Consider the following 15,213-nt stretch of genomic DNA (forward strand, 5'->3'; position numbering starts at 1 on the left):
TCCTGGGCCCGAGCGATCCTCCTGCCTCAGCCTCCCGAGTAGCTGGGACTACAGGTGCGATCCCCCATGCCTGGCTAATTTTTCTATTTTTTGTAGAGATGGCTGGGGGCGGGGGGGGGGGCTGTCTCACTATGTTGCTCAGGCTGGTCTCGAACTCCTGGCCTCAAGCAATCCATCCTCCTGCTTTGGCCTCCCAAAGTGCAGGGATTACAAGTGTGAGCCACCGCACTGGGTCATAACAGCTTTATTTGTAAAAGCTCAAGCCAGAATATCTTTTAACCGGCTAGTGAATAAACAAACTGGTATATAGAAACAATGAAATACTACATTCAGCAATATAAAGAAATGAACTGTTTGATATAAGCAACAACGTGGACGGACATCAAAAGCTTTATGCTGAGTGAAAAAAAGCCAGTCTCACAGGGTTACATACTGTATGATTCCATTTTTATAACATTTTGGAAGTGACAAAATTATAGTGATAAAAACCAGACCAGCTGAGGACTGGGGTTAGAGTTTAGGGGTGGGTTTGATTATTTAGAAGTACCCCAAAGGGAGTTTCTTTTTTTCTTTTTTTTTTTTTGAGACAGAGTCTCACTCTGCTGCCCGGGCTAGAGTGCCATGGCATCATCCTAGCTCACAGCAACCTCAAACTCCTGGGCTCAAGCCATCCTCCTGCCTCAGCCTCCCGAGTAGCTGGGACTACAGGCATGTGCCACATGCCCGGCTAATTTTTTCTATATATTTTTAGCTGTCCAATTAATTTCTTTCTATTTTTGGTAGAGATGGGGTCTCGCTCTTGCTCAGGCTGGTCTCGAACTCCTGAGCTCAAACGATCTGCCCGCCTCGGCCTCCCAGAGTGCTAGGATTACAGGCGTGAGCCACCGCGCCCGGCCAGGTATGTTTCTAAGAATTGAAAGAAGGCTGGTGTGGTGAAGAAACAAGATGGGGGGTGGGCGTGATGGAAGCTGGGGGCTGGGAAAGAAGGCGGGGAGATCTCACGCAGGGCTTGGAGGGGACATGCTAGGGGTCTGAATGCTTTCGTCCCCCTGCTATGGTTTGGATGTGGTTTGTCCCCACGAAAACTCATGTAGAACCTTAATTCCCAGTGTGGCAATGTTGGGAGGTGGAAACCTTAACACCGGTGGGAGGCGTCTGGGTCACGGGGGCAGCTCTCTCCTGAACAGATAATGCCGTCTAGGAAGGGATTATTTCCAACAAGAGCGGGTTGTCATAAAGCGAGGACGCCCTTCATGTTCTGCCCTATTTGGCACACGCCCGCTCCCCTTTCGACCTTCTGCCGTGTTATGACGCAGCATGAAAGCCCGGGGCAGAAGCCAGTGCTGCGCCCTTGAACTTGCCAGCCTGCCAAGCTGTGAGTTCAGGAAACCCCTTTCCTTTATAAATTACCCGGCCTCAAGTATTCATTCTGTTACAGCAACACTGAGTGGGCTAAGATGTCCCCCAAAGTCCGTATGTCACAACCTAATCTCCAATGCAATGGTGCTGGGGCTGGGGCATTTGGGAGGCAGTTAGGTCGCCAGGGCTCTGCCTTCATCAGTGGGATCGCCGCCCTTGTAAAAGAGGATTGAGGGAGTCTGTTTGCCCCTTCCGCCACTTGAGGACACATAGAAGGCACCATCTACAAGCTGCCTTCCCCAGACACCCACTCTGCTGGCACCTTGACCTCGGGCTTCCCAGCTCCCAGAACTTCGACCAATAAACTTCTATTGTTTATGAATTTCCCAGTCTACGGTATTTTGTTATAGCAGCAGGAACAGACTAAGACAGGCTAGGAGAGGGTTCGCAGTGCAGAGCGGTGGGGACGTTATCTAATTTGGGCGGCTCCCTGTTTCAGCGCCCACTGTCACTATGATTCACATGCATTCATCAGACATTCTTCCTCTGGGCTTGGCCACGTGCTGGGCAATGCTGGGGACCCAGAGGTAAGCCGAGGCAGACCCTGCCCACACGGAGCCCCCAACCTGGAGACAAGCAGATACAGTCACTTGCAGGGGCCACCCGGGGCGACGGCTGTCATAATGAAGGTGACCGAGGCATTGTGGGAGCCCCGAGGAGCCACCTAAGCCAGCCAGAGGGGCCAGTGAAGGGTACTCTGTTCTGTTCACCACTGTATCCCATAACAGTGCCCCGCACGTCACAGGCGCCAGTGAGTGAATGAATGAATAGATACACGGATGGATAAATGGGCAGGTGGGTGAGGTGACACCCAGAGGAGTTTCCTGTAGAAAGTGAAGATGATTCTCATGCAGAAAACTGGGACGGGACGGGCAAGGAGAGGCGAGCATGAGCCACATGTCCCGCCTTCCTCCGTCCCTCCTCCCTGCCTTCCTCCCTGTCCCCCTCTCCCCTGAGTATCCTGGACTATCTGGCGGCTCGATGTCGTCACGAGAGTCCTTATGAGGAGGCAGGAGGGTCAGAACCAGACAAGGAGATGTGACAACAGAAGAGAGTGAGAGAGATTTGAGGATGTCATGTTGCTAGCTTTGAAGATAAAGGAAGCGGCCTCCAGCCAAGGAATGCAGGCGGCCTCTAGGAGCTGCAAAAGGCCAGGAAATGAATGCTCCCCTAGAGCTTCCAAAAGGAACCAGTCTGGCTGACACATTGATTTTCTTTTTTGCTTTTTTGAGACAGAGTCTCACTCTTTTCCCTGGGCTACAGTGAGTGCCGTGGCGTCAGCCTAGCTCACAGCAACCTCACACTCCTCGGCTCAAGCGATCCTTCTGCCTCAGCCTCCCGAGTAGCTGGGACTACAGGCATGCGCCACCATGCCCGGCTAATTTTTTTTCTATATATTTTTAGTTGTCTGATTAATTTCTTTCTATTTTTAGTAGAGACGGGGTCTCGCTCTTGCTCAGGCTGGTCTCGAACTCCTGACCTTGAGCGATCCTTCCGTCTCGGCCTCCCAGAGTGCTAGGATTACAGACGTGAGCCACCGCGCCCGGCCTGATTTTCTTTTAATTAAAAAAAAAACAACTTTTTTTTTTTAATTATGATGGGGGTCTCGCTATGTTGTCCAGGCTGGTCTCAAACTCTTTGAGTTTTGGCCTCCCAAAGTGCTGGGATTACATGAGCCACGGCACTTGGCCAGCATCTTGATTTTAACCAAATAAGAGCTCTAGAACCATAAGAGAATAAATTCGTGTTTTAACCCATGAAGCTTGAGATATTGTGCTACAGCAGCAAAGAGGAGGCTAATACACAGCTCTAGACCATCATGTCGTGTGCCATAACGGGGGACCCCCAGGCAGGGTAGGGGCTAGAGGGGTGCTCCTAGCACAGCCCAGGGCATGGGGGCAGGCTGGGCAGATTAGGGGACCATGGAACTGCATCTCGGAAGATTTAGATGGAGGTTTTTCAGGTATAGAAGGAGACATGGCCTTCCAGGCAGTGGAAACCTTTCACGCAGTACAAAGCAGGATACATCTAGAAGAGGCTGGAGCCCAGGGTGGGAGGGGGACACCCAGGAGGTAAATGGAGAGAGGTCGACTGGGCCAAGTGTGAAGGGCCAACAAGTTGACCCCGCAGGTAGTGGAGAGTGGAGGAGGTGAGGGCAGAGTCATTTCCAGGCTTTAGAAAAACACCTGTAAAATTAAAGGTCACGCAGGAACTTTCCACCATGCAAGGGCTGGGTGGACAGGGTACCAGGAAGACAGCATAGCATTTATCCATGAACTCATTCGTTATCCAGAATTTTTTGCCTGTAAATTCAGTGCCAGAAAGAACATTGCAGGACGGTTAAGAGCAAAAAAAAAGCTTTGGATCAGTTTGCCTGGGTTCAAATTCCAGCTCTGCCAGTAACTAGCTGTGGGGACGTGAGCAACTGCCTCCCTTGTTTGCCTCATCTGTAAAATGGCGGCGATGACAGCAATGATCTCTTGGGGTTGTTGTGGGGATGAAATGAACTGTTATTTATATTGGGTCACGTGCTCCGGATGGCGCCTGCCACATGCCAAGCGCTATAGAAGCATCAGCTGCTGTGAATTAGTGTGTATCAGTTTCCTGTCGCTGCTGTGACAAATGCCCGCCATCAGTCGTAGGTAGTGCTGGTTGTGATGTTGGGGGAATTCTGATTGCTGCACCCCATGGGGGGGCGGGAGGAGGGGAGACATTGAGACCATAATGGTCTTGAAGGGATGACACTTGTAACAGGGACAGACAGTGAGAGCCAGGAGGCTGGGGTGACAGTGGGACAGGAGAGGACAGAGGATGAGGGGTGAGCTGAGACCAGGACTGGGGCCTTAGGGATGGGGAAGAGGTGACGGGGCAGAGAGAGTCAGGGAGGCGGAGGGAAGGGACAGGACCTAGGGTCTCTCCTGGTCGTAGTGAAGTGGAAGATTGGAAAATTCCACCGAAGTGGAATTCTTAGAAATTCCACTACCGGGCTTTTTTTCCTTGCGATCCTTACCTGGGCCCCCTCCTCCCCTGTGACCTTGCCCTCATAAATCACCTGTAGCAAGTAGTTCACCAGGCTGTAAAGTGGCTCAGGACCCTGCCTCGCTAAAGTTAACCCTGTCGTAGCCGTGCCCCTCCTCCTTAAGCAGAGTGTATAAAGACTGCGGTGCCCTTTGTCTGGTGCTCAGAATTTGGGGAGACCAAATTCCCCTCTGGGCCAATCGCCGGCACATAAAACCCGTTTTTGCCAAATCTCTGAGTGTGTCTCTAGTCTATCCTCGGTCAGCCCTGCCGTAACATTTTGGTTCCCCGACCGGGAAACCCGATTGGGGTCACCGGCTCGGGACGGACGTCGGCCGACTGACCTGACAACCGGCAGGGAATCCAGGCGCCTAAACCCCGGTTGGGGACAACTTCTTCTCTGTTAGGAAGGGCTCCTCCAGACCGCCGGACACCGGCGAGGTGTAGGCAACCAGGAAAACCAGGAGCGGCCGTCTGAACCGCGGTAAAGTCCCGGGACCCAGTCCAGAGGAAGCCAGGCCCGTCTCAGGACGGAAGAAGAGCTTGATTGCCTCCTAAGAAAGGTTAAGGTTCCCCAAAGCAGGGAGGGAGTGTAGTAACCTCTGTGTGTGTGAGCGCGAGTGCTACGGCTCCACGGCGAAAAGCTACGGAGTCTGACTGGGTCCCTACCTGCGGTTCTGTGGCAGCGTCGTATGGCATAGCGGTGACTCACCCTCCGAAAGGAGAGTGACCAGGCCCGGGGTTTATACGGGTGCACCTTCGCCAGGACGTGCCTAAATCCCCGCGAGGGGAGCAGCCAGGCGGACATCTGACAGTAAAGCCCCTCCCTGTGTGACACCGATCAGTAGGACACAACGGGAGGGAAGGAATCCAAGCCAACTGTCCTTAGGTGTATGATCAAAAATTTTAGGAAGGGATTTTCAGGTGACTATGGAATTAAGATGTCACCAAATCACCTCCAGACGCTCTGTGAAGAAGAGTGGCCTTCCTCTGGAGTTGGGTGGCCTCAGTCGGGCACCCTCGACACTTCTATTGTCCAGGCAGTCTGGAAACAAGTTACAGGCACCCCGGACACCCAGATCAGTTCCCCTACATCGATTCCTGGCTAGGAATTGCCCAAACTCTGCCCCCTTGGGTCCGGTTCTGTGTAGACAAGGGTCAGAGTAAGGTCCTCTTTGCTCAGAAGTCAGGAAAGTCTCCTGACTCCAACTCCAAGCCCATTCACCAAGGGCCGCAGGAAGACTGATGGAGGTGGCCCAAAAGGTGTACAGGAACCGAGATCATGTGGCCCAGAGGGAGAGTGAGAAAAAGATGAAACATAAGGCCACACTCCTGGCAGCAGCACTCGGGCTCCTGTGTCTACCCCAGGGCTCGGTACAAAACCTGAGAGGGGGCCCCGCAGGAAGGGGACACTAAGACGGGACCAATGTGCATACTGCAAAGAGACAGGGCATTGGAAAAACGAATGCCCACACCGAAGGACTGGCCCCCTCAAGACGAGGCCCTCCTAGGGGATTCCAGATGGAACCGGAGGCCCAGGACCTAATCGGCCTTGCAGGCGTGAACTCCGAATAGGACCGACCTGGCTCCCTCAACCTTGGCCACCCGGGAGCCCATGGTCACCATGGATGTGGGGGGCTGACCTATAACTTTCATGGTGGACACGGGGGCTGAACATTCTGTGGTGACCACTCAAGTCACCCCCCTTACAGGGCGACAAGCAACTATAGTCGGGGCCACCGGAGACCAGGTAGTCAGACCTTTCTGCCAGTCCCGCTCCTGCCAGCTTGGAGGCCACCAAGTAACACATGAATTCCTCTACCTACCAGACTGTCCGATCCCCCTGATGGGGCGGGACCTCTTACATAAATTAGGAGCTCAAATCACTTTCCACCCCGAGGGGACGGCTGACCTCTCATTGTCAGCCCTGAAGTCCATGATGACGGCAGTCTCAGTTCCCAGAGAAATGAATGACGGATTTATTCCAACCCCTGGGACAGATGGACGGGAACATGCTGTCGGGTTGCAAAGGGCCGCCTTCCGGGGCCTCGAAACCCACACAACTTTGGGAACATAATGGGACTGAGAGAGGAGAACCCCCCCGAAATTAAGGCAGAATTCCCAACAGTGTGGGCAGAAGACAATCCCCCTGGACTGGCGCACCAGCGAGCTCCAATCATAGTAGAATTAAAGCCAGGAGCCCAGCCCATAAGGAAGAGGCAATATCCCCTCCCGAGAGAGGCCCGAGAGGGAATTCAAACCCACCTAAACAAACTCCTTCAGGAAGGCATTCTGAAGGAATGTCACTCAGCCTGGAACACCCCCTGCTCCCAGTGAAAGAGCCCGACGGGACCTACTGACCCGTCCAGGACCTTCGGATAGTAAATGAGGCTGCAATCACCCTCCACCAGTAGTGCCAAATCCCTACACCCTCCTGGGGCTCATACCCAAAGATGCCAAATGGTTCACTTGTTTAGACCTGAAAGACGCCTTCTTTTGCATCCATGTGGCACCAGCAAGTCAGCCTCTTTTCGCCTTCGAGTGGGAAGATCCCGGCACTGGACGGAGGAGGCAGCTCACCTGGACAAGATCACCCCAAGGTTTCAAAAATTCCCCAACTATCTTTGGGGAAGCGCTGGCTGCAGATCTGGACTCGTACCTGCGCGAAGAGCTCAACTCCACTCTTCTGCAGCACGTAGATGACCTCCTCCTAGCGCGCCGAGCTGAGGATGAATGCTTGCAGGCCACACGAGCTTTACTTCAGCTGCTGGCAGGGAGGGGATATAAGGTTTCATGGAAGAAAGCACAAATTTGCCGCCAAGTTGTCAAGTATTTGGGATTTACAATCACTGAAGGACGTAGGGAACTTGGACATGAGAGAAAACACGGAATCTGCTCAATCCGGAGGCCCGCCACTCGGGGGCGACTGCGGGAATTCTTGGGAGCAATCGGGTTCTGTCGCATCTGGATACGAGGGTTTGCACTAACAGCCAAACCGCTCTATGAGGCTCTGTGAGGTCCCGAGACACAAGATTTAGAGTGGGGAGAGGAGCAGGAGGAAGCTTTCCAAGATTTACGAGACCAGCTGCATCGAGCCCGGGCCCTGGGACTGCCAGACCATACTAAAGACTTTAACCTGTTTGTCAACGAGAGAGACCGTGTTGCCATGTGGGTTTTGACTCAACCTGTTGGGCCATGGCAGAGGCCAGTAGCCTACCTGTCTAAGCAGCTAGATATGGTAGCGTCCAGGTGGCCCTCCTGTCTTAGGGCCGTAGTCGCCACTGTTCTCTTAATCAAGGAAGCAGAGAAGTTTACCCTGGGCTGGCACACCCGAGTTCATATCCCACACACTGTAATACAGCTTATCGACAATCTAGGGCGCCGCTGGCTCTCCAGCAGCCGGCTGGCCCAATACCAAGGGCCACTGTGTGACAATCCACAAATAACCCTGGAAGCCGTACGGACCCTAAACCCTGTGACCCTCTTGCCCATCGACCCTGGACTCCCGGGCCACGATTGCCTTGAGGTAACAGAGGAAGTTTATGCTAGCCGACCCGGTCTGAGAGACACTCCCCGCCAAACCCAGAATTAGAGCTGTTCACAGATGGCGGCAGCTATGTCCAAGATGGACAACGAAAGGCAGGGTACGCTGTAACAACCAGAGACAAAGTTGTTTTAGCCGAACCTTTGCCGGCAGGATGGTCCGCTCAGAGGGCAGAATTATGGGCCCTGGTACAAGCATTCAAGTATGCAGAGGGAAAAAGAACCAACATATACACAGACTCAAAATATGCCTGGAGTACCTTACATGTACATGCAGCCCTTTACCAAGTGAGACGGCTGCTAACAGCAAGAGGTAAGGAAATAAAAAATAAGGAAGAAATTCTCCAACTATTAAAAGCTGTGTAGAAACCAAAAGAGATAGCTGTAATACACTGCCGAGGCCACCAAAAGGGAACAGATCCAGTCACCTGTGGCAACCATTTAGCTGATCGGACAGCGAAAGGTGTAGCAGGACAGAAAAACCTTGAACAAGGCACACTGAAAGCCAGTAAAATCCTCCTAGCACCAGAGTGACCTGAACGACCTAAATACAGCCCAGAGGAAGAGGCCTGGGCAGAAAGAGAAAAAGCCCAAAAGACCAAGACAGGGTGGTGGCGCCTACCGGACAGTCGGATTTTCATACCTGAAAAGCTGGCCTACTCAGTCACCTCCAAATATCATTTACACTCACACATGGGAAAGACTGGCCTAACCACCTTACTTAACCGCCACTATTACATCCCCAGACTCCCTTCTCTAGCTGCGACCACTTGCGCTCGTTGCCAGACGTGTGCCAGGAATAACGCAGTCGCACGGCCCAGGCCTGCTCCAGGTCTTCAACACACAGGAACATCTCCCTTTGAAGACGTGGAGGCCGATTTCACCGAGGTGAAACAATGCACGGGAATGAAATACCTGTTAGTGATGGTATGCACCTTCTCAGGATGGACAGAGCTACTCCCACCCGAACTGAAACGGCTAAAGAGGTAGTAAAAATTCTTCTAAGGGAGATAATTCCCCGTTATGGGCTGTCACTCTCAATCGGCAGCGACAACGGACCAAGCTTCACGGCAGAAATCACACAGACTTTAACTAAAGCATTGGGGGTCAAGTGGAAACTCCATACTGCTTCCAGACCACAGAGCTCAGGGAAAGCAGAGCGCATGAACCGGACCCTTAAGAACACCCTTGCAAAGCTATATCAAGAGACAGGGTTACCTCAGGTAGATTTACTTAGTCTAGCATTGCTTAAAGTCAGATGCACTCCAGGGCCGACAGGATATTCACCCTTTGAAATTCTATACGGAAGGCCCCCTCCCATAATCAAGCAGCTTAAGGGAGACATCGCCCAGATGGGGGAAAAGACCCTACACACTCAGCTTACTTCCCTATCCAAAACCCTGAGTCAGATTCATCACAATGTTCTAGAAAAGATTCCTATAGCAATGGGACACCCAGTCCACTCGCACCAGCCTGGAGACTCGGTCCGGGTTAAAGATGGGAGGAAAACACCACTAGAGCCCGCCTGGACAGGCCCCCACACTGTAGTCTTAATCACTCCCACTGCTGTTAGAGTTGCAGGAATAGCGCCCTGGATGCATCACACGAGAACAAAGAAGGCCACACCTGAGGGGAACCGGGACACCTGGACAGCGCAACATGACCCAGAGGACCCACTGAGAATCCACCTCCGGCATAGTGGCGGCCCAGCAACCGCGCCAGAGGACACCCAAGCCGAATGACCGAGCCAGCCCATTACATCACCATTGGCCTGTTTGGACTATTGACCTCACTACTGGGCATTGGACTTTACTCGGTGGCCCCAGAGGACTGGGGGCCAGGCGAAAGACTGTTATTAGTCATCTTCTATTGGGCTGTGGTGGGTTCCTTTCCTGGTTACCATGTTGTTCCCCATTCTAATCCTTGTCTGTCTCCCGCTTACGGTCATCAATAGCCCTCTCTCCTGCCCTCCAGAACAGGCGGGCCCGAGACCTCCTCGCTGCAGAAAAGGGAGGGACCTGTCTATTCCTAGGAGAAGAATGTTGCCACTATGTCAACCAGTCCGGAATAGTGACAGCTAAGGTAAAAGAGTTAAAAGAAAGAGTTCAGAGGAGAAATAGGGAACTAGAACAAACTTGGGGGCTCAATCTGGGCCAATAGACTTCGTGGCTACTGCCCCTGGCAGGACCTTTACTGACTATTTTTCTCCTTGTCACTGTAGGCCCGTGCCTGCTACGCGCAATTATAAAATTCACAGAGACAACTGTAACCCGAAAACCAACAGCTCATAGAATGGCCTTACGAGGCTATTCCCCGTTAAAGGATGATGCCCTATAATAGACACATGAGGATGAATGCCTCGTGACATATATACAGGGGCATCAAAGGGGGCAATGAAGTGGAAGATTGGAAAATTCCACTGAAGTGGAATTCTTAGAAATTCCACTACCGGGCTTTTTTTCCTTGCAATCCTTACCTGGGCCCCCTCCTCCCCTGCGACCTTGCCCTCATAAATCACCTGTAGCAAGTAGTGCACCAGGTTGTAAAGTGGCTCAGGACCCTGTCTCGCTAAAGTTAACCCTGTCGTCGCCGCGCCCCTCCTCCTTAAGCAGAGTGTATAAAGACTGCGGTGCCCTTTGTCTGGTGCTCAGAATTTGGGGAGAGCAAATTCCCCTCTGGGGCAATCGCTGGCACATAAAACCTGTTTTTGCCAAATCTCTGAGTGTGTCTCTGGTCTATTCTCGGTCAGCCCTGCCGTAACAGTAGGTGGCTCATAGGTGGCTCATGGGCCGTTCTGAGATGGTTGACTGGGAGGAGGAGGGGATGGGCGACAGTGACAACCCAGTTTGGAACCCAATAAAGGCCTGGGACTGAATGCCAGGAGAGCAAGCAGCGGAAGCCCAGAGGAAAGAAAGTTCGAGACAGAGGAGCGGAAGAGAGGCCGAGGGAGCTGAACATAGGCCGTGGCTTTAGCTACAGAGGCGGCGACTGGGGCCCTAGGAGGGGCGGCTGCTGGGGAGGGGAACAGGGACGGAACCGCTTGGTGAGAAGGGGCTCGGCCCAGGGCTCTGACTGTGAGGAAACCTCTGGCCACCGTGACAAAGTACCACAGACTTAGTGGCTTAAAACAACACACTTGAATTCTCTTACAGTGCTGGAGGTCAGAAGTCCAAAATGGGTCTCACGGGGCTAAAATCAACATATCAGCAGGTCTGTGCCCCCCGCAGGCACTAAGGGGGGAATCTGTGTCCTCCCTGGCTCTGGCTCACAGCCCGCCCCACCCCGACCTTCCGTTGTCACCTCCCTCTTCTAGACACCCTTGAGATTATATCGGTCCCACCTGAGAAGCCGGTAGCCTCTCAAGATCCCTAACTTCATCACAGCTGCGAAGGCCCCTTGGCCACGGTCACACACCCACAGGACCTGCGGATTGAGGTGCGAAGCCTTTGGGAAGCCGTTTTTCTGCCGCCCACGGGGTGCCTTTGAAATGCAGGTGTCGGTGTTAGTTGGTGAGGTCAACAGAGCTGGAGACAATTGCCATTGAAAAGATAGTTTGCTGCTCACCCCCAAGGTGGGGGGCGGAGAGCCGAGGGGGGAGAGCGTGAGCAGGAGCCTTGCTGTCTGGGGGGCAGTGCGCGGGGAGCAGGGGCAGCAGGGTGCGGATTAGCTGGCTTGGTTCATTTCCGCAGACCCTGCGGGTGCAGCCTGTCTCCAGTTGCCGGGTACCTGGCCTTGGGGTGATTAGGCCAGGAACGTTGGCCTGGACTGGAAGAGCCACTGATAAAGGAGGGGGTTGGGGTGTGGGGGAGGGGCTGGGATGTGGGGGAGGTGGTTGGTGATGGGGAGGAGCCGGGGGTGTGGCTATTGCTTGATTTGCATGTGAAAGGAGACTCGTTTACTGTTCCCAGCAAGTGGCTAGCCCTAGGAGGGGCAGTCTCTCCAGTGTCATCAAAGCCCCAGGTGTCAAAACATCTGGAACACTCGGTCAATACCGACGGAGACAGAGACCCAGAGGAGGGGCCAAGGCAGAGTTTGAATCCCATAGGGCCCATGAGGTCCCAGCTCCCCCGTTCTCCGTTTCTGTCTCTTCCCTGAGACTCCCAAATCCTCCGTCGGTGCCCTCCAAGCCCTGTGTACCTCACCAGCTTGCACCCCTGTGGGACGGGCCATTCCAGGGAGAGAGGAAGCATTTAAAACCTGTGCACAGGAGGGGCGCGGGGGCTCACGCCTGTGATCCTAGCACTCTGGGAGGCCGAGGCAGAGGATAGCTTGAGGTCAGGAGTTTGAGACCAGCCTGAGCAAGAGCGAGACCCCGTCTCTATGAAAAATAGAAAGAAATTAGCTGGAAAACTAAAAATATATAGAAAAAATCAGCCAGGCATGGTGGCGCATGCCTGTAGACCCAGCTACTTGGGAGGCTGGGGCAGGACGATCGCTTGAGGCCAGGAGTTTGAGACACCATCTCTTAAAAAGCAAACAACAAAAACAGGGTTATCATGGTGATGGTTGCACAACTGTATAAATTTACTAAAAATCTTTCAATTGTACACATACGACAAGTAAATTTTTTGGTATGTCAAGGATACCTCGGACGGGCACCGTGGCTCACACCTGTAATCCTAGCTCTCTGGGAGGCCGAGGCGGGCGGATTGTTTGAGCTCAGGAGTTCAAGACCAGCCTGAGGAAGAGTGAGACCCCGTCTCTACTAAAATTAGAAAGAAATTAATCGGACAACTAAAAATATATAGAAAAAATTAGCCGGGCATGGTGACGCATGCCTGTAGTCCCAGCTACTTGGGAGGCTGAGGCAGGAGGATCGCTGGAGCCCAGGAGTTTGAGGTTGCTGTGAGCTAGGCTGACGCCACAGCACTCTAGCCTGGGCAACAGAGTGAAACTCTGTCTCCAAAACAAACAAAAAATCTGTGCACAGCAAGCACGGGGAGCCCGAGGATCAAAAACCAAACCATTTTCAGATTAAATTTAAAGGATTAAAATAATTCTGTTGATTTAAAAGGACAAGACTTAAAGGTCAGGCAGGGTGGGGTGGGGTTTGCTCAGGGCATAGGTGACCTCCCTTCTTGCCTGTGTGTGGGGGGGGCCGCTCTTCTTCATGGGGCCATGAACTTGACGGACACGCCCCCCCATCCCTGCTCCATTGGGAAGGTGGAGTGTGTTAGGGGGAACAGAGTAGCAGAGTGAACACACAAATGAAGAATTGCAGGTTGTGAAAAGCATCCTGGGGCTGGAACCAGTGCCCTCAGGTATGGGGATCAAGGACAGGTTCCCACAGAACCGGGTGTATACGTGTATCCAAATAATAACAGTAATAGCAGCTACTGCTCGCTGACTTCCATTGCAGGACAGGAGCCGCGCCATTCCTGTGTTACTATTATCTAATTCTTCAGAGAGCCCTGTGAGCTTGCAACTCCCATTTTACGCCCGTTTTCCAGATTGGGCCACTGAGGCTCAGCTCCCACTGTTTTCCCAGAAAGCAGCAGAGACAGGCTGTGTTGTCCAGGTTCAGCTGGGGGACGAGGCACACACACAGCTTCCCAGGATCCTCCCAGGGTGTTCCAGGGCCCGGGGAATATGTATTGTTGACGAGTCTCCCAGGGAGTTTTTATCAGGGCTTCCTTTACGCTTCTTCCTCCCCAGAGCTGCCAAACTAGACCTGCCCCAAGCCCAGTGGGGTAACGGTAGCCTGGCTGTCTGTGGGGAAGGGGCCAAGGCTCTGATTTGCACCCTTTGCCAAAGTCCACGGTATATATCTTCCCACCATGGCCGATTCCAGCCACTGGTGATTTAACACCTTGTAAAATTCCTGCAAATTTATTAATAACAGTTGGCTTTCGCAAGCTTGTATGAGCAGATTCCAGCAAACCACTGTAGCCATGCTACTTTTTTTTTTTTTTTTTAAATACTTCTGCCCTTTTCCGGTTCATAATGAATGTTCTGGGCTCCTCAGGCATGATTTCTCTTTGATTTTCATTAATAAAATCCCAGCTTTTAGCATCAAATCTGTAGCCCCTTCTAACTGTTCTTCAAAGATGTCTCAGCCAGACAAGGGGGAGAAAATGTTCCCCCTTCCCCACGATGTTGCCCAGAAAAGCAGAGAATACCAGTCCCAAACCTGTCCCTGAACTCAATCTCAGAAAGCCTGTAAGTACAATAGTTGTGTGACCTTGGACAAGTTAGTTAATTATGCTGTGCCTCAGTCTCCTCGTCTTTAAAATGGGGATAATAGTACCACTTACTAGGGATGTTTGTGAAATAAATGAATTGGTACATATCTTGGTTGTGGTGGTGGTTTGTCAAAACTCAAACTTTCCACTCAAAAAAGCAAACTTTGCTGTGCATAAATTACACCAAAAAAAAAAAAGCATGAAAAACTTTAAATGCTGCCTGGGCCACAGGGAGTGTCAAAACAGGTTTAATACTACTATTGTTTGTTTTAGTTAATAATGTATTGCCCTGGCGAGCATATTTAAATTGGCGTCCTTGTTTCATGAAAGGTAGTATAATTTTCTATTTTCTTTAAGCCAGAAGATGTTTGCCCCTTGCTTCTTCCCCCACATGATGGAGCTAAAATAAAATCTGGATTTTCTCCTGGACTTGCACAGAAACATAATTTCATTTAAACCAATTCCTGCCTCTGCCTTTTTGCCAGACCTCCATCTGGTCCAAGGCCAGTGTTCTCCTCCCAGGTGAGGATGAATCACTCCTGACAGCTGCCACCTTGGTGGACCTACAGCCTTCGCCTGTGCCTCATGGTCAAGTGGACATCAGGGGACACGACGGAAGAGCTGCAGGGGGAGGGGGCTTTGGGGACAGACTCTCTCCTACTTACAACAATGCTTAGGACAGGATGTGGCCTCTTTGCTAGCTGCTGCTACAGGTATGTGTGACATCTGCAGCCATCATGCCTACCATGGCACAGCTAGGAGATGGGAGAACCAGGTTCTCTGACAGCCCTGAAGCCATCCTGCCTTGGAACTTCCTGTTTTGGGTGACCATGCATTATTTTTATCTTTGAAGCCCAGGTGAGTTTTCTGTCCTTGGCATCCCGAGCAAAGGCAGTGCACTCGTCGGGAGCAGACAGAAGTACACCAGGACGGGACCCCTTGGAAGTGATGCTTGAACTGCATCGTAAAAGGTGAGGACTGTGGCAGGTGACGTGGGGATGGGGCTCCAGAGGAGAGAGTGCATATACCAGACATGGAGGCATGTATTTCT

The sequence above is a fragment of the Propithecus coquereli genome, unplaced genomic scaffold, assembly GCF_000956105.1.
Source record: "Propithecus coquereli isolate 6110/MARCELLA unplaced genomic scaffold, Pcoq_1.0 Scaffold193, whole genome shotgun sequence".
Classification (NCBI taxonomy): Eukaryota; Metazoa; Chordata; class Mammalia; order Primates; family Indriidae; genus Propithecus; species Propithecus coquereli.